The 24,031-nt window shown below is 34.0% G+C and overlaps 2 long non-coding RNA genes and 1 pseudogene across 3 annotated transcripts; 2 read left to right on the forward strand and 1 right to left on the reverse strand.

Annotated features, from left to right (window-relative positions):
* The first annotated feature begins 2,535 nt into the window (after nucleotides 1-2,535).
* On the forward strand, nucleotides 2,536-4,333 carry LOC128922764 (gustatory and odorant receptor 21a-like; annotated as a pseudogene).
* LOC128922765 (uncharacterized) lies at nucleotides 3,999-5,174 on the reverse strand. Its single transcript, XR_008471946.1, has 3 exons — nucleotides 4,825-5,174; nucleotides 4,250-4,765; nucleotides 3,999-4,130 (listed from the first exon to the last, which is right to left on the reverse strand). It is a non-coding gene; the product is annotated as an uncharacterized LOC128922765 (long non-coding RNA).
* A 10,518-nt stretch (nucleotides 5,175-15,692) lies between these two features.
* Nucleotides 15,693-16,974, forward strand: LOC128922893 (uncharacterized). Of its 2 annotated transcripts, XR_008472086.1 has the most exons (4): nucleotides 15,693-15,917; nucleotides 16,000-16,095; nucleotides 16,179-16,311; nucleotides 16,686-16,974. It is a non-coding gene; the product is annotated as an uncharacterized LOC128922893 (long non-coding RNA). The 2 variants fall into 2 exon arrangements; XR_008472085.1 differs by having other exon boundaries at nucleotides 16,000-16,311.
* The last annotated feature ends 7,057 nt before the right edge of the window (nucleotides 16,975-24,031 follow it).

Raw genomic sequence — 24,031 nt, forward strand, 5'->3', positions numbered from 1 at the left:
TCATACAGACTATAAGCTTCACCGTTATTGTTACGTACCAACCGTTGCAAGTACTCGGCTTTAGTTCTGTACTTGTAAGCAAGCCAGTTCCATCTTCCTACCTTCCTTTTCATTTTCTTCTTCCCAAATAGACCAAGCAACAGGCGTAGAGATTTCTAATTAATAATGCCACCATGCATGAGTGCGATATGTCGTATGAGCGTCAAGGCGCTGCAATATGCACGCCGTGCGCTATTGTGGTGCATGCTACACCAGAAATGCAAACAAACAATGTCTAGCGCATGAAAGAGACAATGGTAAACATTAGAAGGTGGCCCCTGTAGTTCCGTAAGGGACGTGCTTTATGAGTTGTGGGTTAAGACCTTGAGAACTCTCTATCTTTGGAATGACATAAAAAATAACCAACAATCAGGAATAAAATCGGCCAAATGTCCTTTATAGTGATTGTAATACAATAGTATATTTGTAAAATCAGATATGTCTTCCCAAAGGTTGTACTCGTAGACCGAGACACATAAATACTTTAACAGCTGCTGGATACTTAAAATCTCTATATGGGATTTAAATAAAGAACACTTCAGTCGACTTCAAATAATATAATTCAACAGAATTCAGAGTTCTGAAAACCGTACCGTGTTTCATAATTAATGCTTAGAAGTTTACACCCCACGAATCATGTTATTTCTTGATTTTAACAATATTTTCTTGCTAAGAACACTGAATGGTCTAGGTAACATATTAGGCTTTGTGAAATTGAAACAATTATCTTACTACCCTCGTATAGTTTAATATGAATAGATATATCTACTTCAAGAGCGACTACATTCCTCACTACCGAAGATTTGATTTGTTTTGGGGTGTTAAAGTAATTGAATTTTTAAATAATAGAATTTTATTCTACATAGTCAATTTGTAATTTGTTGTTTTCAAAGCAATCTTTCTGCCGACGATGTATTAATATGTAAAATAAATGAATACATTAGTCACTAACAGCGTTGCCGATTTGTATCTTTTTTGATACTTTTTTCTAAATTTTGTGATTTGATACTTTTTTGTTCACAAACGGCCTATTTTGATACTTTTATGCTGATAGAATTTAATTTTTTGAAACTATGAAAATGTTAAACTAAAAACAAACCTATTGTATCTGGATAGTATTAAAAAGTTGTGGAAATGTAGGCCAATTAAAAAACCCAGAAAAATATAAACTGGACAGAGACATTTTTTTAATTTGCTTCGAAGTAATGAGTTTGCCTTATAACTCTGTGGCTGCTGAACTGGATTTTTTAGATTTAAGGGGAATTGTGAGTCGAAAATGAACTTCTTTTGAAAATTAGTTCTGAACTGAAAAGTCACCAATAAGGTTTCTATTATTTTTTTTAGAGTTTATTGTTAATCATAACACAGGAAAAATAAAAACTCATTTATTATGACTTTCAGTTTTTTTAAAATGTCTACATTTTTAATAAAAACAACCAGAAAAAACTGGTCTGAATTAGATACACAACTTTACTTATTATTTGTTTTTCAAATGAAAATTTTTAAAACAACGGTTGTGCTTTTGATACTTTTTGATACTTTTTTTGCTTGGCAACATATACTTAATTTTTTTAGCTCACGGCAACACTTGTTACTAATTATTAGAGCGTGAATGAGACTAGAACAAATGAATTATGTGCGTACGTGTGTTTTGTTCTTGTGCCGCTTTTGCATTTTCCTTATATTTTTGCATTCGAAGGCGAACCGGAAGAATATTACCGCAGATTAATTTATATACCGTTTTTAGATCATTTTTTGGACCAAATCAATGAACGATTTTTAAAACATCTAGGGCTGCTTTCCAAAATTGAAAACATTTTGCCAAATAAATGCATAAATCTTGACGTTATTGAGATGCAGGAGACTGTTCGTGTTTTAGAAAAGCAATGGTCCGCTGATATAGAAGATCCCGATGATTTCGATGCTGAATTTAGAATGTGGAAAATGTTAAAAATCTTTTCTTCAGATTATATTTTCTAACTAAAATTTTGAATATATTTTCAGGAACTGGTTAAATCAAACAAAGAGATCCAAAACTTTTTTAGACGCGTTGAATTGTTGCGATGCGAAAATTTTCCAAACAGTGCATCGTTTTTTAAAAATTGGAGCAACAATCCCTATATCTGTCGCTTCAAGTGAACGCTCGTTTTCCTCACTTCGCAGGCTTAAAACATATTTAAGAAATAAAACTGGAGAAGCACGCCTGAACGGAATGGCTCTCTTGAATATCCATAGAGATATAGACGTGACGGAGGAAGAGATTTTAAATGTTAAAAAATAAAAGAAGATTAGACTTCAATTTGTGAATAAAATAATGAAACATTGTCTTTTTATCTAAAACCCACCCCAAATTTTTTTCCTGCGTTCGCCACTGAGTGTAAGAAATTCAAAAGCTTCGCAATCATTTCTGAAAATTAATGGAAAACGGTCGTGACGGGATAATTTTAAGAATCCTACTTTGTACTTTTTGCTACTATTACACGTATACACCTAAGCATGGCTTACTGGGCGATAGCGACTCGCAAAGGGTCACCACCGATGAAGATCACACCAGTGCTGAATCCAAATCAACGTGAATTCCTCGAAGATGAGCTGCTCTACCGCGAAAAACTAGAAATACTAGCCGAGAACAACACGATCAGCACGGATTTATTTGTGCGGAAATTCGAGGATATCGACGATCCCGTGCTGCTGGATAAACACGATTCCTTCTATCATACCACCAAAAGTTTGCTGGTGCTGTTCCAGAGAATGGGTGATATGCCGATACATCGCAATCCGCAGAAGCCGGGTATGCCACGCACCGGCTACTCTTGGACATCAAAACAGGTCTTCTGGGCCATATGTGTTTTCTTGATGCAAACAACGATAGTGATATTGGTGTTGCGTGAGCGCGTGAATACATTTCTCAACGATTCCGATCGGCGCTTCGACGAGGCAATCTACAATGTGATCTTCATAAGTTTATTATTCACGAATTTCCTTTTGCCGGTTGCAAGTTGGCGACATGGACCGCAGGTAGCGATCTTCAAGAATATGTGGACGAATTATCAATTGAAGTTTTTGAAAGTGACTAGGTCACCGATTGTATTTCCCAATCTATATCCGCTCACCTGGAGTTTGTGTTTCTTCTCGTGGGGTGTGAGTATTGCGATCAATTTGTCGCAATACTATTTGCAGCCCGATTTCAAGTTGTGGTATACTTTCGCCTACTATCCGATTATTGCTATGCTAAATGGTTTCTGCAGCTTGTGGTAAGTTGATCTTGCCTTCTCCTTGATATTAGTTATTCCATGTTCACTTTATAGGTATATTAACTGCACAGCTTTTGGTACCGCTAGTCGCGCTCTATCCGCCTGACTGGAATTAACAATGATGGGCGATAAACCAGCGAAGAAGCTCACCGAATATCGTCATCTTTGGGTAGATTTAAGTCACATGATGCAGCAACTAGGTAAAGTAGACGAAGTTATGAAACGGGGTCTAACTCTTTGCAAGATCTTAATCACAAAGATCAAATTCAAGCGCTAAATACTTTCCCCATTGAAGTAAAGAATGGATGTGCCCTAGTAGATCGATAGATCCGATCAAAACCTTTGATACTTTCAAACTAGTTGTGATCGAAAAGATTTATTTTAAAGTCTTTTCTCACTGATTTGCTGAGCTCTTCCCCAATTCTGCTCCAAATAGCAGCCTTTTTCATGGAGCCAGCTTTTCTTATACTATTTGTTTTCCCATCTTCGGTATCTCCGCTCTTTTTTTAGGTCGCGCTTACTCCAACATGTATGGCATGTACTGTCTGGTCGTATTCTTCACAACCATCATTGCTACTTATGGTTCACTGAGTGAAATTATGGATCATGGCGCTACTTATAAGGAAGTTGGTCTCTTTGTTATCGTATTCTATTGCATGAGTCTACTCTATATCATTTGCAATGAGGCCCATTATGCCACACAGAGTGTCGGTTTGGATTTTCAAACAAAGCTCTTCAATGTGGATCTCACGGCGGTGGATAGTGCGACACAAAAGGAGGTCGCAATGTTTCTCATGGCCATAACGAAGAATCCGATAATGAATTTGGACGGTTATGCTAATATTAACAGAGATCTAATTACATCAGTACGTTGAGCATATATTTCTTCTTCTTTAAAGATAAACTTAATTAAGGAAATTTATATTTTGCAGAATATTTCCTTCATGGCTACTTACTTGGTGGTGTTGTTGCAATTCAAAATTACCGAACAACGGAATTACTCGATGAAGCAGAGTAGGATGGAGTCGCTAATTGAATAATTTGTTAAGCATTTTAGTATAAAATTGTTGCTTTTAGTGAAAGAAATATATGTTTCGATCTTTGCATTTGCTCATCTCCGAAAATTTGTGGATTAGAAGTCCAGTTGGCTTTGTTCGTCCTTTGATTTTTTTACTACCAAGCCCATTAATAATTAATTAATTAATATTAAAAAGTAAGTTCAGACTTTGTTCGGGTAGCTTCTTTCTAATCTTCTTCTAGCAGTAAGGTAAAAGTGAAAGTCCAAAATTGAAGATTTAGCTGACGCAGTGGAGAAAAGTGGAAAGAAAATTGCTTCCTTATTAAAGATGTGTCATTCCATCAAACTGGAAGTCCAATATTATTTCTCATCACCATCAAACGGTTTATACATCAATTATTGGTCTACTGGTCGGTCCAATCTTATTTTAGTCGCAACTAAACTGAGAGTTTTACTACAAACGAAAAGGATAATATTTAGGCAAAGAGACAACAAACTAAAACCAAAACTTACATTTCACATACATAGAAACTCCACCACTGCACGAGGGTATTTAGTACATATACATACATATATAGTATGATACCTACTGGAATTCTACGTAATTTGAGTTCAATTGCTCCATTATACTCGTATTTGTCATTGACAAATGCCGTAACACATCCTCGTGTCATTGGACTTTGTTTGATTTTATTCAGTAGCTTGTGGCTTGTGTTGTAATATGTTTACTCGCACTCCCATGAACATACAAATGTGTTTGCATTTAAACTTTTGTTGTAGTTCAATGACGTTTAATCAATTGAAAATTGATTTGAAATCGTTTGCAAAGTGGTCGTTAACTTTTCAAAAGTTCATTTGGCAAGCTAGGTAAATTAATGGCATTTAAATTAGTTGCACGTCACTATTTGAGGAAGCAAAATATCAAGATGGCTCATTTTAAAGATCACTATTTACTTGCATTTAAAACTAAGGAAAATATTGATCTTGTATCGTTTCATGTTGCTGGATATTAAAATTTCTGTCTTCCCGGCTAATCTGCCACCTGTTAAGCAGCGATTACAACACACCAGCGAATCAGCTTAAAATGAGAAAAATATTTATATAAAGTAAATGGTAGCAAAAATAACCGACAATCATTTACCAAAACTGCAAAAAGAATATGCAAGCCAACATACATTCATCATTCGTTTATAGCAGAAAAAATACATCATTCATCACGTAATAAAAATAATGATACTGGATGGAGATCAACTACTTAGAGGCAACAAAAAGAAAGAAAAAATCATACCATCATACCAAAATACCGTATTTATGGTCTAAATTCAAAGATCTATAATATTTAAGTTCGTACCTATTTATATCAAATTCGAAAAAACTTTAATTTCTATCAAAATTAATTTTTTGAAAAGTTCCTCAGAATATATAAATATAGAAATAACATTTTTGGTATACACAAGCCGCAATAACATCCTGACAACTTGCTTCCGTTTATCCGCCGAGACAAGTGCCCTTTATATCCAGCAGCCACTTCAGTATATCAGCCTACTTAAACCACTTTACCCTGATCAATTGTTTCATTAATTTGCAGCTCTTCAATGGCTTTTGTGTACCGATTAGGCGGATTCGGTGGAAATTTGTCACACACGTGAGTGTTATAGGCCTACAAATGATGTAGCACTATGCAAACATCTATACAAAAATAAATATATTGGTTTGTGCTGACAAAATGTTATTTTGCCAAAAATATTTCTTGGTTCTGTTAGTGACAAATAATAATCAAATAAAATACTAAACCAAATGTTCATACCGTCACAAATTTACCGATCTCTCAGTAAATTTTGGGTGACCTTGAGTGAGTCAAATGAGTGAAATTCAATTTAAGTTCTATTACAAGTTTAAAACTTATTTCATCTTTGTGGGATGTAATTATTCGCAATTGGCGCGAAAACCCCTAAAAACAGATAACTAGATAACTCTCGAACAAATTCTACGAAACGTTATCGAGTTTATGAACCATATTTTTGTGACAAAACTGAGCTTAGATTTCGCGTAACACTTTTTATCCAGTAATATTTAATTTCTTCTAAGTCCAGCTTATGTTTCCTAAACCCGTTTAAAATTGGTAAAAGCTAAAACACTTAACTTATTGTCACGCTTTTGTGCATCGCCGCCATTTTGATAGCTTCTAAAATGCACAACAAAAGAAGCGTTTATAATAAATATAAAACTTACGCCACATTTACATAGCTATCAAGAAGCACAACAACAATAAAATGGCAAAAAAGAAAGAAAGCTACGCTTAACATGTAAGAGGAAATGCTTTCAAGTGCGCGTAATCTCAAATTTATACAAAGCCTTATACTAAATCTCTATTAAGAATTGTAAGATATTGAAGCCATATAAATATGTATATTTATTTTACAGAAATATAAGTGTGAAAGTGAGCACACTAGTAGCTGTAAAGGAACAACAGAAGGTAAGAGTTACTACTTTAAAACTTTAAGAGCTTTTGTTATTTTACTCGGATGAAAGATTTCTTATATATACTAGTATTACTGGAAATACATGCACAGTAGGAATTACATTTCGTGTTGATTCTAATTTTTTGAAATTAAATAATGTAATGTACGATCTTAAATATATAACCTCAACCTTAAATATGTAAATTTATGTTTATATACTCAAACAAGGCGTCTTGTAGAGTTGCTGTAGGTATGAAATTTCACTAATGCTTTAAAAATATTGTACTCAGCGCCAATGTATCACTGCAGAAGTTCCCACTTATTAATATTTTACACACTGATAAAATGAACGTTGGTATTTGTCCTTTTTATACTTGCATTCGGGGAACCAAGCTGAATAAAAATATTTTAGAATAATATGGATGTTAAACCTTACCCTATTAAAAATTTATTCTATTCGAAAATATCCTTACTCGATCCTAGTACATAGTAGAGACTCTCATGGCTACCAAGATCTCAACTTACACACGTCTCTTAAAGTGAAACGCAGAAAGAAATAAATAATAAGAATTCTTATATAGAATGTGTCTAGAAGTTAGAACTGCTGAGCTGGATTCAGACTCGATGTACAGTAACCACATTAAATTTCTAATTGTTGCATTTCCCAATTGGGCCGTTGGGGCATATTTATGAGTTATGTGCTAGAATGCGGGAGCAAACTCACGATAAAATTCCATACGTGAGTATATAAATATGTATATATGTGGGTGAGAAAAATATAAAGTCTTGCGAATATTTGTACATATGTACATAAATATTTTAGTAAAGTTTTCTGTACTTAAGATAACAGTACATACAAATATATGTAGTGCATTTTCTTAACATAAATATTTCTGCATATTTTTCAAGATATAAATGTCCATCAAATCATTCATATACCCTGCTGTGGATGTGTGTTTGCTTATTTATGTTAAAAAATACTACATACACATTCATATTATTTATTTATTACATTCACATTTGAATTTGCTTCCATTTATATCCTTCCTTTTCATTTCAATGTCTAGGTACACATATGCAAACGTCAACACACACATTCATTCTACATTCTTCCGCAGCAAAAACTGACTGATCTACGTGAGTATTCAAGTGCTCTGCAGTATGCGACAGACATTAGATCGAGTTTTGTTTGTTTATTTGAAGAAGCATTACAAATGAAGAAGCAGGGGGACGTTTGTTTACTAAACCTACTCGCTTACATACAAATTTACAACCGGCATTGTGTGGGAATTGCGAATAAAAGTTTGTAAATAAAGCGAAAGAAATATGGCGGCAAATATGCTTGAAGGATGTACGAGTACCTTAGCCGAGTGGGTTGAGCGCCCACTGTCGCCTAATCGTTGGGAGAGCAGCTTTTACTAAAAAACGGTCTGGGGATAACAATTTCCTCCATTCAAAACTAAATTTCAGGTGCCTTGAAACTTTTGGTCAAATTCTTATACGAGAATAGAAAAACTAATTAACACAGATATCCAGGCATATTATTAATCTTATAATAAACTCTTTTTTAGTCAAATGCTATTCATATATGTTTTACTACATCTGGGGCCCTTTATTGCCTGTAAAAAGTCTTGAGTAAAGTAAAGTTGCATTACGAATGTAGAATGGCAAAATATCAAACTGTCCATCAATCAAGCTAAAGCTAAAGACAAAATAAACTGCAAATTGTTTTCGAACAAATTTCTGACAAATAATTCGATAAAATAAAATAATAATTGCTTTTTAATTTATTCTTTTAAACCTTATGTTTAATGATGGTTGCTAAAATTAGCAACTCATCTTCTCACAATCTTTAATAAAAATGTTTCACTTTTCATCCAGAATCTTAAAGCTACTCTATAAACCATGACATGACAGGCATTTATTTTTGTCATGCTTCGGTTTGCAGTTGTTTTCAAAATTCAATGCAACACAAGTTTAAGAGCTTAAAGTTGTTATTCTGTTATAGGTGTTTTTACGGTGTTCAATCTTATGTCTCATAAACCAAAAAATACCAGGTTGTTTGTAGCAGTTTTAATAGGGATCATAATATTTAGTTGGCCCATTTCGAAGTCCCAAAGTCAATTCTACTATTATTAAGTTAATTTGGGCCATATTTCTATTTTAAAAGTAACAAGCTCTTTAAACAGTTGTTTTTTATTTACCCATCTGCCATTTGCGTAAAGGTGCTTCGAAATTATTTTTATTAGTCAAAATAAAATCTACTGAACACATTTGCTAGTCACTGTCTTTGACAATTCAACTCCATAAATTAATTAGACCCACGCGGCGTCAAAACCATAATGAATTAATTCAAAGTAATAATTTTTAAAAAAATGCTTTGTCATTCAATACTTTGATGAAGTTGGAATGGTAATTATTAATTTTCAAAAGTACTGCAAAGACAACAACAGACCATTCATTTATTAAACACATAATATAAAATGCCAAAACATGAATATATTTTAATGTGCTATTTAGTAAATGCTAACTCACGTTGTGCGATTTCGATTCTTCTTTGGCAGGCTTCCTCAGTAGTTCTTGTAGCTTATAGCTTTTGGTTTTCATTGCCCGGAATACTTTTGAAGCCTCCTAAAGTGCTCGAAACAATTAAAGTGATGGCATTTATGCCTATCTAAACAGATCTATGGTTTTGCTATTATTGGCAAGTGATAGGCGGTTTGTTGTGATATTTTAGCTTCTTATTTTCTATTATTCTTACAAATTAGCTTTTAGCATTCATTTTTCAATAGCGAACTTTTTTTGTATGTCCAAATATTATGAGGAATACAAATTCGTCAAGTCATTGCTTGATGGAGCAATTACAATATGGACTTTTATGATAACTTATCTTAATTCTTTAGGATGTTTCTTTGAATTAACTTTTCTTTTGTTACTCATAATAATAACCTAAAAGCAAAATATCTTTTATAAGTACATTAATTTTATGATAATTGTATGCTTTAAGCAATATACAAGTTGTTTTCGGCTTTTCCTAACATTCTATAGTCACTCTTGTCGCAAAATATTCCAAAAGTCTTCTAGTTATAATAAAAAGAAATATATATATATATTACAGTACCAGTCCCCATCTATCGTCACTTGCACAGTAATGTGGAAGGAATCTTATTATACTCACTTACTTCAGTCGTAATTTAGTGAAATCATTTTACGAAAAATTACTGTCATCCTCGGAGTTCAGTCTTTGCCATTTTATGCACATAAACTTAACTGTAAAATTTATTGCCATCGAGCCAGAATGTCGCAATAGCAAGGAGTCGGGATTGCTGATATATTAGAGTTAATTACTTTGTTTTTGTAGGAAAGGAAGAGAGAGGAGTGCATTAAAAGGAACTTTTAAGTGCCTTTTGATATTCAAAGCCAATGCAGTAGAAGAAACGTAGAGTATTTAACAAATGAGTTTATAATGAATGGATTAAAAATTGATCGTATTCTTTGGTGCATAATGTTCTTCAAGAGGGTGAAAACTTATGTATGAAAATATGTAATGTAGTTCTAATGCATGCATGTATGTATAGCTCAAGCATTTAATTACATATTTAAGTATTATTTACCAGTTACTGTTTTTCTTTTCAACATTTATACTCATTTTTGTTTGCTGAGTTGGTACCACCATCAATATCTACTCTGTTCTTCTTTGGTTATTCAACAAACTGCGCGCGCCTCACTGCAGTTTCCTTAATCATTGACCCATTTCGATGGCTAGCACTATACTTTATGTATTTATGGATTCCGGTTCTCCGCAGTCTGGAGTTAGAATGATGTGTTAAGACTTCGGTAGCTCTGCAGTGATTTAAGTTATATGTGGGGTATACTACAGCTCTGCTGGCGTTCCTTCCACCATCATGCTCGTCGTTTTGACGTAGTTTAACTCTTTTATTTTAATGCAAATATTTAATTTTGTTGGCTAAGTCGATACATATGTTCGTATGTACTTATACATTTTAATACTCTACACATGACCAGAAGAACCGGCCACCAGCCACAGCTGGTTGCCTTGGCCAGGCCGTTCTCGCTCCGACACACGATTTCATCGTCCGCATTTCCGCCAATAGGATTGTGTATTCGGGTTGATTTTCTGTTTGCCAACTTGCTTTATTAATTTTCTACTGCTCCACTTTGTTAATATACTCATGTCTGTGTCAAGCACCCTCAGAGATGAGAAATCATGTGAAGGACATTTCATTCTTAATTCTTTTCTGTCAGTTAGTAAAGAGATACAATTTTAATCACAGTTTTGCATACAATATTTAATTTCATTAAATATTTGCAATGACTTTATTATTATTATTAATTTTAGAACTCTCCAATTGATAGACTCTGTCTCACGACCTTTAGAAAGGAAAATTGTAAACTGTTTTTCTGACAAAATTTCTTTATCAAAATATATGAACCATACGTAATTCAAGGAAGAACTTAAAATTAGTAGGACATAAGAGTTTTCTAAAGCCAAATAAAGTTCTCATTTGCCAAAATAATGAGAAGAAACTACAGTAACTGAATGCAGCGCTTCATAGTGGCGAAAATATGTAAAAACATAAAAATTACAACAGTGTGATTCACAAACTCATTTTCATCTTCCATGTGAAGTTTGTATTGAATATTACAATGAGTTGCCTTACTGCTACGTCTCACCTCACTACCTATTTACACAAAACAATTCATTTTATTTTTCTTTATTTCTCCTCATTTGGTTTTTCTCCTTCCGTTCTATTTATAACGGGTGATTTTTTTGAGGTTAGGATTTTCATGCATTAGTATTTGACAGATCACGTGGGATTTCAGACATGGTGTCAAAGAGAAAGATGCTCAGTATGCTTTGACATTTCATCATGAATAGACTTACTAACGAGCAACGCTTGCAAATCATTGAATTTTATTACCAAAATCAGTGTTCGGTTCGAAATGTGAAATCCGCTTTTTTATCGACAAATTTTGTTCAGCGATGAGGCTCATTTCTGGTTGAATGGCTACGTAAATAAGCAAAATTGCCGCATTTGGGGTGAAGAGCAACCAGAAGCCGTTCAAGAACTGCCCATGCATCCCGAAAAATGCACTGTTTGGTGTGGTTTGTACGCTGGTGGAATCATTGGACCGTATTTTTTCAAAGATGCTGTTGGACGCAACGTTACGGTGAATGGCGATCGCTATCGTTCGATGCTAACAAACTTTTTGTTGCCAAAAATGGAAGAACTGAACTTGGTTGACATGTGGTTTCAACAAGATGGCGCTACATGCCACACAGCTCGCGATTCTATGGCCATTTTGAGGGAAAACTTCGGAGAACAATTCATCTCAAGAAATGGACCCGTAAGTTGGCCACCAAGATCATGCGATTTAACGCCTTTAGACTATTTTTTGTGGGGCTACGTCAAGTCTAAAGTCTACAGAAATAAGCCAGCAACTATTCCAGCTTTGGAAGACAACATTTCCGAAGAAATTCGGGCTATTCCGGCCGAAATGCTCGAAAAAGTTGCCCAAAATTGGACTTTCCGAATGTACCACCTAAGACGCAGCCGCGGTCAAATGAAATTATCTTCAAAAAGTAAATGTCATGAACCAATCAAACGTTTCAAATAAAGAACCGATGAGATTTTGCAAATTTTATGCGTTTTTTTTTTAAAAAAGTTATCAAGCTCTTAAAAAATCACCCTTTATATATTTTTCAGAGAGCTTATTAGTAAAAACTTTGCCGAAAGTAAGTCAAACTAAAATTCTCTACGCGCTTTTTCGGAATTTTCTGTGATGCATTTTCGCAACAATCACGGAGATTTTCAATAGCAAATGCTATTTCACTTGTCATAAACTCGTATTTACTTTCCAATTGACTTTTCATTTCAAATATAGTGAGGTTTCACATTTTATGTCGTGCTCTACGACGTTTACCTCATTAAGCATGAATAAATGAAAAATGTGCGAAGCAAGTAGTGGCTTACCATAAGTTTTTATGAACAATAAAAGCAACAACAAATCCCTACGTCTAGATCGGCTCATCAAGCTTTTATGTGAGTTCCAATAGCGCTTTCGATGGTCATTTATTTTTGTAACGCTGAATGAAGATGGCTATAAGTAAAAGAAACGATAAGGTGGGCCTCAAGTAGGATTAATCGAAGCTGAAATTAAAGTTTTCGATGAACAAGTGATCAAACCACATTAAACGTCTAAAATATAGATCAATACCAGAAAACCTGTACCAGGCTTCAGGAAACCAGATTTCTCTCCCTGTTCTTATTGCGACTGTTCTGATCTCTCTTTGATTCCACGTTTCGCTGGGTCTTTACAAAATATATTGCCAACTGATAGAATGTTCTCCTTTTTATTGAAATTATTTTTCCTTTTTTTAATATCGTATTAGTTTTAGGCTTTTATAATCTTAATTTTTTCTCGGAGGTTTTAGTTCCTGCTTTCACTGATTTATGATGTCTTTTATAACTTGATGTTCTTTCATATAATCTGACAATAACTCTGTAATCTTAACGAATTTTACAAATTATACACTACCTCACCGAGAGAAATTTTTACTGTGAACTTGCACTAAATCTATACATACTCAAATGGCAAACTATATTGACCACCACATGTATTTACCCTACTTTTCTTTAGGTGATAGCATCAACATCAACACTCATCTCCAGCGTAAAAAGATTAGAGACCTGTTTTCTACGGAGAAAAGCCAAATCACACGAAAACAGCTTACGGACTGATAGCAAGCATAGCTTAAGAGCCACAAATGCTAGTCAACGCACACACACATGTAATCCCGATGGCTTCAAGCGTAATGGAAGCCAGACAAAGTGGCATTCACCTGGTGCATTAGAGATATTTTAGAGGCCAACGTCAAGATTGCGCTGGAGGACAAAATGCTGAAGTGCAGAAGAGCAGAAGAAAACGACCAACCACAAAATCATGATGCGCCGCTGATGGCGCGTACACAACTGAAAATCCACTTCGCCTGCTGGTGCATGCCACCAAAGCAAGCAGCAGAAAATTCGGAACGCGAATCAGAGAAAAATCAATTCAATCTAAGTGGATTTGAGTCACGCGGCTGAGGTGAAGTGCTGGAGAAAATGAAAATCTGTGCACGCTAGAGCTGCATGCTGCATCAAGTCATACTTGCGGCACTGGGATTCCGCTGTTTTAGTGGAATTATGAGAGATGGGCAAATTGGGGCACCAAATTGCCAACGAAATTCCTAGTTCAACCGCAGCAGGAAGAAGCTTCGTTAAGGGACTGTCAGTCGTCCCACGGCATCCAGTTTTGGCGCACAGCAAAATCTGCCTTCAAGGCAATATGCTGTCCATGGATCAGTACGGATTTATGCCGGCAGAATAAGCGTATTATTGTTGCTGTATGATGCCTATGCGCAGGTCTTCTCGATTTGCGGTTATGTATTTGTTTGCACTTTGTTACAAGGCTTTATTATTAATTTTGAAGTCGTGCAATATTTGATGTAATTGGTCGGAGTCGCAAGCGAAAATTTGGTAGCAAATTAATTGTAAATTTACTTCTAATGACTTTTTTATTCCTAATTGTTGTTTGTTCCGTGATTAACCCAAACAAGAAATAATTTATTAAGTCGATTCATACCAACTGGGTAACAAAGCTGATAGCTTTGCTGATATACATACTAATACTATCAGTTGCGCTATTAATAAAAGGAAAAAGAAAGACGTTAAACTCCACTCTTTCAACTCGCAATCATTGGAGTTTTCCTGTTTCTTTCAGCAGATTAAAAGATAATTATGCACAAAAGTGGACTCGCTGTAATTTTGCAATTCAGCCATTTCAAGTTTTTAATTTTATTTTGTTGTCCGTTTCTGGACAGCGCTAAGTTTTCTTTTCAACTTCAACCTCGGCTTCATCTTCTTCATGATCTTCATCAACACCCTCGAAACGAATACATTCATTCTACGCGAATTTCACCCTAAATTATTTGAGGAAACTATTGGAGTATTTCTCTCACGTGAAATCCAAAAGCTTCGAACACAGGTTCACACAAAAGCGTTTGTATGGTTCCCTGCTTGTTGTAGCTTCTATTCACTACTTTGTTTTAAATGAGTCTAAAAATTTTCGCAAGAATTTTATACGAATTTTACGAAGAAAATGTTAGTCCCTAGGAGATGGATAATTTTTCAACAAATTATGCAAAGAAAATTGTTTGGAAAGAATGAATGAATGAATTGAAATTTAGCGTAAATTTATAATACCGTGCGAAGCTCAATATGTATCAGTTCAGCTGAGGGACATGTCTAGCTAGTCCGGAGTAACTATGGTGGTAAGAGAGAGATATGAAGGCGCGGATAAAAGTTGCAGTTATGCCAACTCATTCAAAGTATTACGAACAATATTTTCATTATAAATTAGAAATGAACGAGCTTGGATCATTGTAAGTCAAGTCAACTTAAGACACGGTTTATTTTGTACAAAAAGTAATATAAATGGATTTAGTTAGCTAGGGATAAATTTTAAGTATTTCATTTAGAAGAAGATGGGTAGCAACAGAATTCCGTACTAGTTTGCTGAAGTTTAATTGTGTAACAGCAGGCGAATGCAAGAGATGATGGACGGTCCCCACGACGGTAACGGATATGTAATCAAAACGATACCGAGTGTTTTAGACGTCCAAGTGTTCCCATTTTATGTGAAGTTGGAAGGTCTCATCAAAAAACACAAGGTTAAAAAATTATCAGTAGACTAGAAGAATATGGTGTGGATTTCTGACCACAAACAAACTGTTTCAAGCTTTCAAAGGATCAAGGAATGGATCAAGCATGTGTATTTAGTTAGATATCAATGAATTTTTGGATACAAAATTAATAAAATATATTTTTGTATGAAACATGCTGTTTCTTCGTTTATTATACTTTTTTGTGTGCTTGTTTCTTTTGACGTTTGTTTTTCCATTCAAATAAAAATATTTATAATATAAATGAAATGGCAGAAAATAAAAATTTGTGCCAAAAATTATAAAAATAACTGCATTTGTTCTAGCATTTATATTGTTAGTCAAAACATTTCTGTGTTTTCTTTTGTCATTTGCCATACTCGAAGAACCGCCTGAGGATTGGCCTCAAAGGCTTAAAGGTAAGTATTTGTAGCTGTTTCATAAAAAATTATATGTAAATATCTTCAAAATCTCGAATTTCGTTCTTATGACCACTTTCAGATGACTGTCATCCCAAATGGTATAGTTGGTTCTCGCTAATTCTGAACGCTGTTTTTGTGGTCTATTTTGTTGTGGTCTATTCTTATATGTATTTTGGTATATCTACTATATGCACTGCCATACAAATATGTACTCGTTACTGCAGCAATAACAATTTGATCACATTTACCTCTCTTTAGACACACAAATTTAACCTCTTGGTGCTTATTGGGGTAACTGCTTACCTCATAGTTTCCGTAACAGCTCATATCATATTGTGGATAGAACAGACAAAAACACATATGATGATGCAATTAAATTGAATGGGAACCGGTGAGTAAATTAAATACTAATTTTTTTTAATCAGTATACCGATATTTTTAATCAGTATATCGAATTACTGAAATAATTTCAACATACATTTTTATTTATAAAATTAATCACACTTTCAATACCCCAATACAATACATTTGTTTGAATCAAAGTGTATTCAACACTACTACTACTACTTTGGTTTGAATCAAATGAAATTCTCCAGTATACTATCTGCTAAAGTATTCAAATAATATTAAAATCCACTGCATATAATAAATAAGTATAGCAAAAATATTAATTCCGTTTCCTCGATACATTTATAAACAGCTTTCAAAACTTTTTTCTGCTCTTAAAAATAACTAAATAACATAAAATATTATATTCATTTTCAGCGTTGTCCTTCGTTTGTAGTCCATTATCCTACATTCACTACCGAAGAATTATTGCCGATGAGCGAATGCAAGAAATGGAGGAGAGAAAATCATCAGAAAGTTAGCAAGGATGAACTATATATGAAATTATTGACAATATATAGATACATTTCACGGTTTCAATATTTTAACGAAATAATGTCTCAGTTCCAATAAATACTTTCGAGATCTTCGAAACCCTAAATTGTCTTAAGAGCTTGGGGGCTTGTGAGTAACGAGTTCTTTCGAATTATTTTACGTTTTTTTAAGTTCTGGCAAGTCACAACCGCATAGGTAAATTTTTCCTAATTTTCATTAAAAAAGTAGTGTATCTACTCTATGCACATTGCCTAAAAAGTCAATTGAAATACCTTAATTCGATATTTACCAGGTCTTAGTAAACATAAATGTTCAACACATATGTTTTTTTTTTGTTTTGAAAACAGCTTTCATAACTAAACCTCAAGCTATTCTATACTTCTAAGACAAAACACCCTAAACCCTTATATCAATACAATACCAAATAAGGTAATCCGCTCATGTACTTTTGTTTTCCTCACGCCAGTCGAATTATTGCCCTAACTCTATGACATTTTCGTTATGCTGTCCGATTTACCAATTCGGCTGTAAGCCTTCGTACGTGACATTATTGAAGAGGAAAAATCTGAACATAAGTGTTATAGGACTGACTAATAGAGGAACGGTAAAGGAAAAAGTTGACTGAAACGGAAAAGCTAAGTATGTTGCAAAAATATTGTAGATCAAAAAAACAAAGTGGATATCATTGTTGGTACGAATTAATACAAATTTAGAGGTTAGGTAAGGACTCGTGGCACTCCTTTTACTCATTTAATGGCTTTTACTGAACTAAAAAATAATTATAAACAACACAGCCTTCAAGTCATTCAAGCTTCGTATTTGTACATTTCGAGTGTAGCGCACAGAATATTTACTTAAAGGTGGTCATTCAATATTTTCTTCCAGAGTCGTTTGCTGCACGTTCGCTGAAAATCAAACTAAGCATTGACACAATTGATCGCAAATGCCGACAGGATACTTCAACAGTTGAACCCCACTCACCCATACATTCAGGCTCAAAGATGTGTGCATTGGAAAAGAGTGAATAAAAAGCATGCCAAAATAAGTAAGGAAAGGCTAATCGCAATTTGAAAATCCTATAATTAGGTATTCTCATATATTCATATATAAAGGAAGTTATGACCCGATTTTAATCTTTTCTGGTACACACTATTAGAAGAAAAATATTTCCTCTGAATTAAATTAAGATACCTGAGAGATTTACCAAAATTTTCGGTGAAAAGTTACCTTGGGGCACTGAGTTCTTAATATTCGATATCCGGGGCATTGAAAAGTTATGGTCAGATTTCGACAATTTTTTCACAAGTGATGCCACAGAAAATCTCAGTTCAGCCTCCTTCTGCTATTATTTGTGTTTCTGACGTTTTTCTTTAGTGAGTTTACTCACTTTCAGTAATTTTCAACCTAACCTTTGTATGGGAGGTGGGCGTGGTTATTATCCGAATTCAACTATTTTCATTGTGAGTGGTGGGGTACATAGAAGAACCGACTGCAGAAAGTTTGGTTTATATAGCTTTATAAGTTTGCGAGATATATACAAATAACCGATTTGTGGGTGGGTCCACGCCCTCTTCCCCAAAAAAAATATACTTCCAAATATGCCTCCTCCTAGTGCGATCCTTTATTCTAAATTTTACTTTCATAACTTTATTTATGGCTTAGTTATGACACTTTACAGGTTTTTGGTTTTCGCCATTTCGTGGGCGTGGCAATGGTCCGATTTTGCCCATTTTTGAAAGCAACCTCCTCAGGGTGCCAAAGAATACGTGTTCCAAGTTTCGTTAAGATATCTCAATTTTTACTCAAGTTATCCGTTGCACGGACAGACGGACGGACGGACGAACAGACAGACATCCGGATTTCAACTCGTCTGGTCATCGTGATCATTTTGATATATATATATATCAAACCCTATACCCTATATCTAACTCGTTTAGTTTTATGACTTACAAACAACCGTTATGTGGACAAAACTATAATACTCTCTTAGCAACTTTTGTTGCGAGAGTATAATAAGTCCAGTTTGAAAATCGCCCACAGTGCAAACGAGGGAATAAACGCAGGAAAGCAATTCAATTACATGTAACGTGAAACCAAATATAATACAACTGTCGTACGCGCGTGTTCTGTTGTGAGCTGTTTGGAAGGGATTGAAATACACCGACTAAGTGTTAAACTCATGCACATTCCCTATTTGATAGGTTTATGTATCCGATAGTGCTTCTGTTGCATAAATTTCGTAGATTTTATCTCTGAGGCAGGGTGAGTGGGTTCAACCTGAAACCAAAAGCAGTGAATCCTGATCTTTTATTTGGAGGAAAATGCATCTATTTGCACTGAATATACATTATAATATATGTATGAACTCAAAAAATATTAAAGCAAATGGAAAATAAATAAACACTGTCAGCGATTCTGCAAAACTTTAAAAGTAACGAATCGAACAAATAACTGACATAAATGGGTGTAGCACCTTTTCGTTGAGGTCAACATATACCCTCTTCTTAATGGATTGAATTAGGAAAATTTTCTGTTATCACATGAATAAGACACCAAAATTTTATTCTAGCCTGTAGATTTACTGCGATTAATACACTTCAAAGTCCATACATGTTTAAACAAATCAATATCTGTTATACAATATGCAATGAAATATTTTTATCTAGAAATTGGTGTGTTCTCCATTTTCTTCTGCAATAAAACTAGAAATATCTGGATTTGTAATAGAAAGCGTAAGAGAGTAGAAAATACGACATTTTAATATTTTCAATTTTTAATCTTACAATAACGAGCTTGAATACTCAGTTGAAAATGTAAAGTTTGAAACACATCGATTTAAATTACAATTTCTTCAAACCTTCTGACGAAACGACGAACACATGCAATTACATATGAATTAAGGAATATGTATGTACAGTAGACTGGTCTTTTTTTGTATGGGAAAATTTTTTTTTTTTGCAAAAAGAGTGTACCGCCCCCGCAAATTTTTCCTTTTTATGTCAATAACGAAATTCCAAAATCTTAAACTGATTGCCCTAGGTTAAAGCGTGGCACATGCCCACTAAAGTGGCTAAAACCGGTTTATATGGACTTTTCAAGAGACAAGGCACGAAAATATAAGTAAAATGTTTCATAGATGTCTTTAGTATATTATTATATTGAAATTAACTTACTTTTATTGATTAATATTCTTTATAATCATTTAAACTTAAGCGTAAAGGTCTGATTTATTAATGCTAGCGTATTTTTTCCTATATTCAGTTACTGTTTGCAAGATGTATTGTTTCTCTTCTTCGTTTTTTGTTAGAGCTGCATTATATTCTTCCATTAGTTTTACAAAACGCTCTGCGGTATCATTAACAACATGTAAGTTTTTCACAATATTCATTCCTTTTTGAAATTCGGAGTCATTGTGCCACTTGGATGGGTCAAGTTTTAGAAAGTTAGTTTGAATATTAAATCTTTCGAAAAAGCTCACTGTTTTTTTGTTAACAAAATCTGAAATATTGTTTTGGTTTAATTCATTCATGTTTGTTACTATTCTTTTATTCTCATTAGTTTGTTCTTTTTTGAGATTTTCAACCATTTTTCTCTTTTCTCCAAGGTCTACAGCATTATCTAAAAATGAAAGACCTGCTGCTTCTGGTGTCAGGTACCACAAGTGATTCGAAAACTTGAGCGTTACTTCATTGCTTATTATTTCATTCAATTCATTGAATTTAATAATATTTTTAATAAAATTTAAATCATTTAAAGGTGCTTTCGCGGCAATTGACGCTTCAATCCACGGTCTCAAATAAATTTTCAAAATGAACACACTAATATCTTGTATAGCGTTTGCCTCATCTGACGACATTAAGAATTGGTGGCGGAAAAGAAAAATCTTTATTGTATATATCGCTTTAGCCATCCATCGGGCATGATGAATCGCTCCAGGTGATTTAAACCTTACAGTCTCTGTGTTTCGACCAAGAAATATAAGGCTCAATTCCAATAACTCCTTGTAGTCTGCCCTGGGATGCTGTTTAGTGATATAGTTATGAGCAAATTGAGCTAATTGGTCTTGTTCAGCTTTGTTTAGCGCAAGATTTATTTTTTTATCCACCATTCCACTTGCAAATTTTTGCTGATTGATTTTGGGCCAATTTTTTTTAAAACGCTGGAAAATATCTAATGATGGACCACTTAATTTTAAATCATATTTCGCGAAAGCACTTTTCAGCAAGAGCTCATATATGTGATGACGGCAAGGGAGATATAACAATTCTCTATTGATTTGTTGTTCTAATAAAATGCAAGTACCTTGTAATCTACCTGTATTTGTCGCGGTAGTATCAAAACATAAAGCTTCTACCTTGTTTGGAAAGAATGTTGTTAATATTTACTTTTATAAGAAATTACTTTTAAATACCTTTTCTGTTAGATTCCATTCCTTTAATAGTTCGAGTATGGCGTAAGTCTGTTCTTTGCCAGTACCAGCTGACAGGGCAGGTACTCCAAGTAGATGTTCAATGCCATCTGTTGTTATCACAACTGGTAATCTGTCCACTTTTGCGTTTCCTGTAATAAAAATTTCCCATCCCAATGTACCGTAATTTGATCTATATTGCTGTTTTTAAAATCCGTCATCAGTTTTGCAGCAGTTTCCGAACGAATTTGTTTACGGCAAAGCCGAATCGATGTCTTGCTGATTACCAATGTACTGATATCATGTTCCAATGCTTCAGCCGCAGCTATCAGAATACGTACTGCGTCCCTATCACTGACTTTGCACTTGTCTAAGGTCGCAACAAGCTTTGAAGTGATAAAATGTTTTATTCCTCGTTTTCTGTTTTTTTGTTGAAATCTACAGTTAGCAGTTTGATCAGTATTATCATCAGTATTGTCATCGTATACATCAATTAGTTCTTCAGTATTGTCACTCAAATCATTCGCTGTTAGGAATACTTGGAATTGTTCTTCATCCTGCTTTCCTTTTCGGATTACCTCTTTCTCAATACGAGTATTTCTTCGCTTTTCTTTTTCAAATAATGAACGATCGCATCCCACTATTACACCAGGTCTACCTTCTTTACGTTGATTCTTCAAAAACTCTTTATCTTCTTCTATTTTAATTAAATCTAACGCATTTCCGTGCGCAATGTCAAATAAGTTATTCATATTTTTAATAAACTGATCTTCTCGCATTTTTTGAAGTGGTGTGCTGCGTTTGCAAGTTTTTTGCAGATTTTTCCATTCTTTATATAAAGCTTCAACTTTTTGAACACTTCTATCAATTTGGCGCACTGGAATACGGGCTTTATTCCAAAGAATTTCGGCCTCTTTGATAACCAGATACGCACTTGAACGAAGATCCAATTTCACTTTACGCATGTTATAAAACAACACTTTCAAAACTTGCCCATTGGAAGGCAGCTTAGATCCAACAATTTGGCTTTCGTCATATTCTAATAAATAAATTTTTTCACTAGCTCTTGTGTCCATTTTGTAAATACAATCAATATCAATTCTCTTTAAAGCAATAATGTTTCTCTGATTCAAAGTTCAAAATAAATACACTTCACCAGACCAGATGTTGACTTTCCTCCGTTGTTGCCAACATTTTATTTTACGATTTAAATATAAGTTTACAGAGTTGCCTTTTTGCGATTTTTTTAAAGGCTTATGTTTTAAAACTTTTATGCAAACAGTAACTGAGTATAGGAAAAAATACGGTAGCATTAATCAATCAGACCTTTGCGCTTAAGTTTAAATGATTATAAAGAATATTAATCATTAAACGTAAGTTAATTTCAATATAATAATATACTAAAGACATCTATGAAACATTTTACTTATATTTTCATGCCTTGTCTCTTGAAAAGTCCATATAAACCGGTTTTAGCCACTTTAGAGGGCATGTGCCACGCCTTAACCTAGGGCAATCAGTTTAAGATTTTGGAATTTCGTTATTGACATAAAAAGGAAAAATTTGCGGGGGCGGTACACTCTTTTTGCAAAAAAAAAGAAATTAAGTCCGGTCTAATGTACAGGTGCGAGCAATACTGGTCGGATGTTTGTCAAATTTCGACATAAAATGCTATAAAAAAGTAAATAACGATTCGATTTGCTTGAAATTTGGAATTTTAAATCATTATTTATTTCTTTAAATGTAATGTAATACCAAAAATTAGAATAGGAAACATAAACCAATAATTTCATAGGAAAGCCATCAAAAACTAATGCGTTCAGTTATGCACGCCAACTTAAGTACACTTTGATTTTTAATTTACTGTCACTATTTAAAAAAATATGATAAGTTTTTAGTTACGAATGGTTTAACTTGGCATTTTAAGTATTTTATTAAAGAGTACCGTTCGTAAATTGCCAATTTAATTGTAGCACTTTATATAAATTAATTGAGGGAAAAATTAAGAAAATTCCACTGGTATTAGTAAAGCAACAGTCATTGCAGTGCAGAAAAGGAGTAAGTTGGCTTTTTCGGGCAGCTCTGGTGGTCGACCGAGGATATTGAGCAACTGTAATGTTCGTTCTGTGGAAAAGTTAATTCGTAAAAACTTCGATGGCCAAAAAAACTTTGAAAAACAGTGGGTGTGAGCATGTTTCTCTGGGTGGATCGTCGGTCAAATATATAAAATATATGGAATAATGAGAAAGGAAGATTATTTTAATGTTTTGCAAACATATTTGTCTGATTTTATTGATAAGTCTGCATACCCAATAGAGGAAATCATATTTCAACATGATGGAGATCCGAAACAGACGGCTAAAATAGTGAAAGAGTGCGTTGAAAATCAACAATTTCAACTTGTAAATGGCCAATACAAAGCCTAGATCTCAATCCAATTAAGTATTTTTGGGTGAACTCTAGGGGAGCGTTTTAAGATGAAGATGTCTTTGGTTAAAATATTAAAACTTTAGGTTTTTCAATCAATTAAATCATGATGAAAAAGTTGTTGAAAAGCTCGTGTCGAAGGAGGAAGATTAAGGGAAACTTAATTTTCCCTTTGATGGTAATCGATATAGACAGTCACTTCCTCCTGCTACGTGTGAGCTATAATAAAATCAGGTCATAACGAGTCTTTTGGAATTGAAATTGGTATTGGAGTTAAGAGATATTAAAATTGAGAACATTCATTAGGCTTTCGCAAGCACTACTAGTTCCCCAAATGATCATTTAAAAACCGTGATTTATGTTATGATTATAAGGAATATTTGGTTGATCAAAT

Source organism: Zeugodacus cucurbitae, chromosome 6 (genome assembly GCF_028554725.1).
Source record: "Zeugodacus cucurbitae isolate PBARC_wt_2022May chromosome 6, idZeuCucr1.2, whole genome shotgun sequence".
Taxonomy (NCBI): domain Eukaryota; kingdom Metazoa; phylum Arthropoda; class Insecta; order Diptera; family Tephritidae; genus Zeugodacus; species Zeugodacus cucurbitae.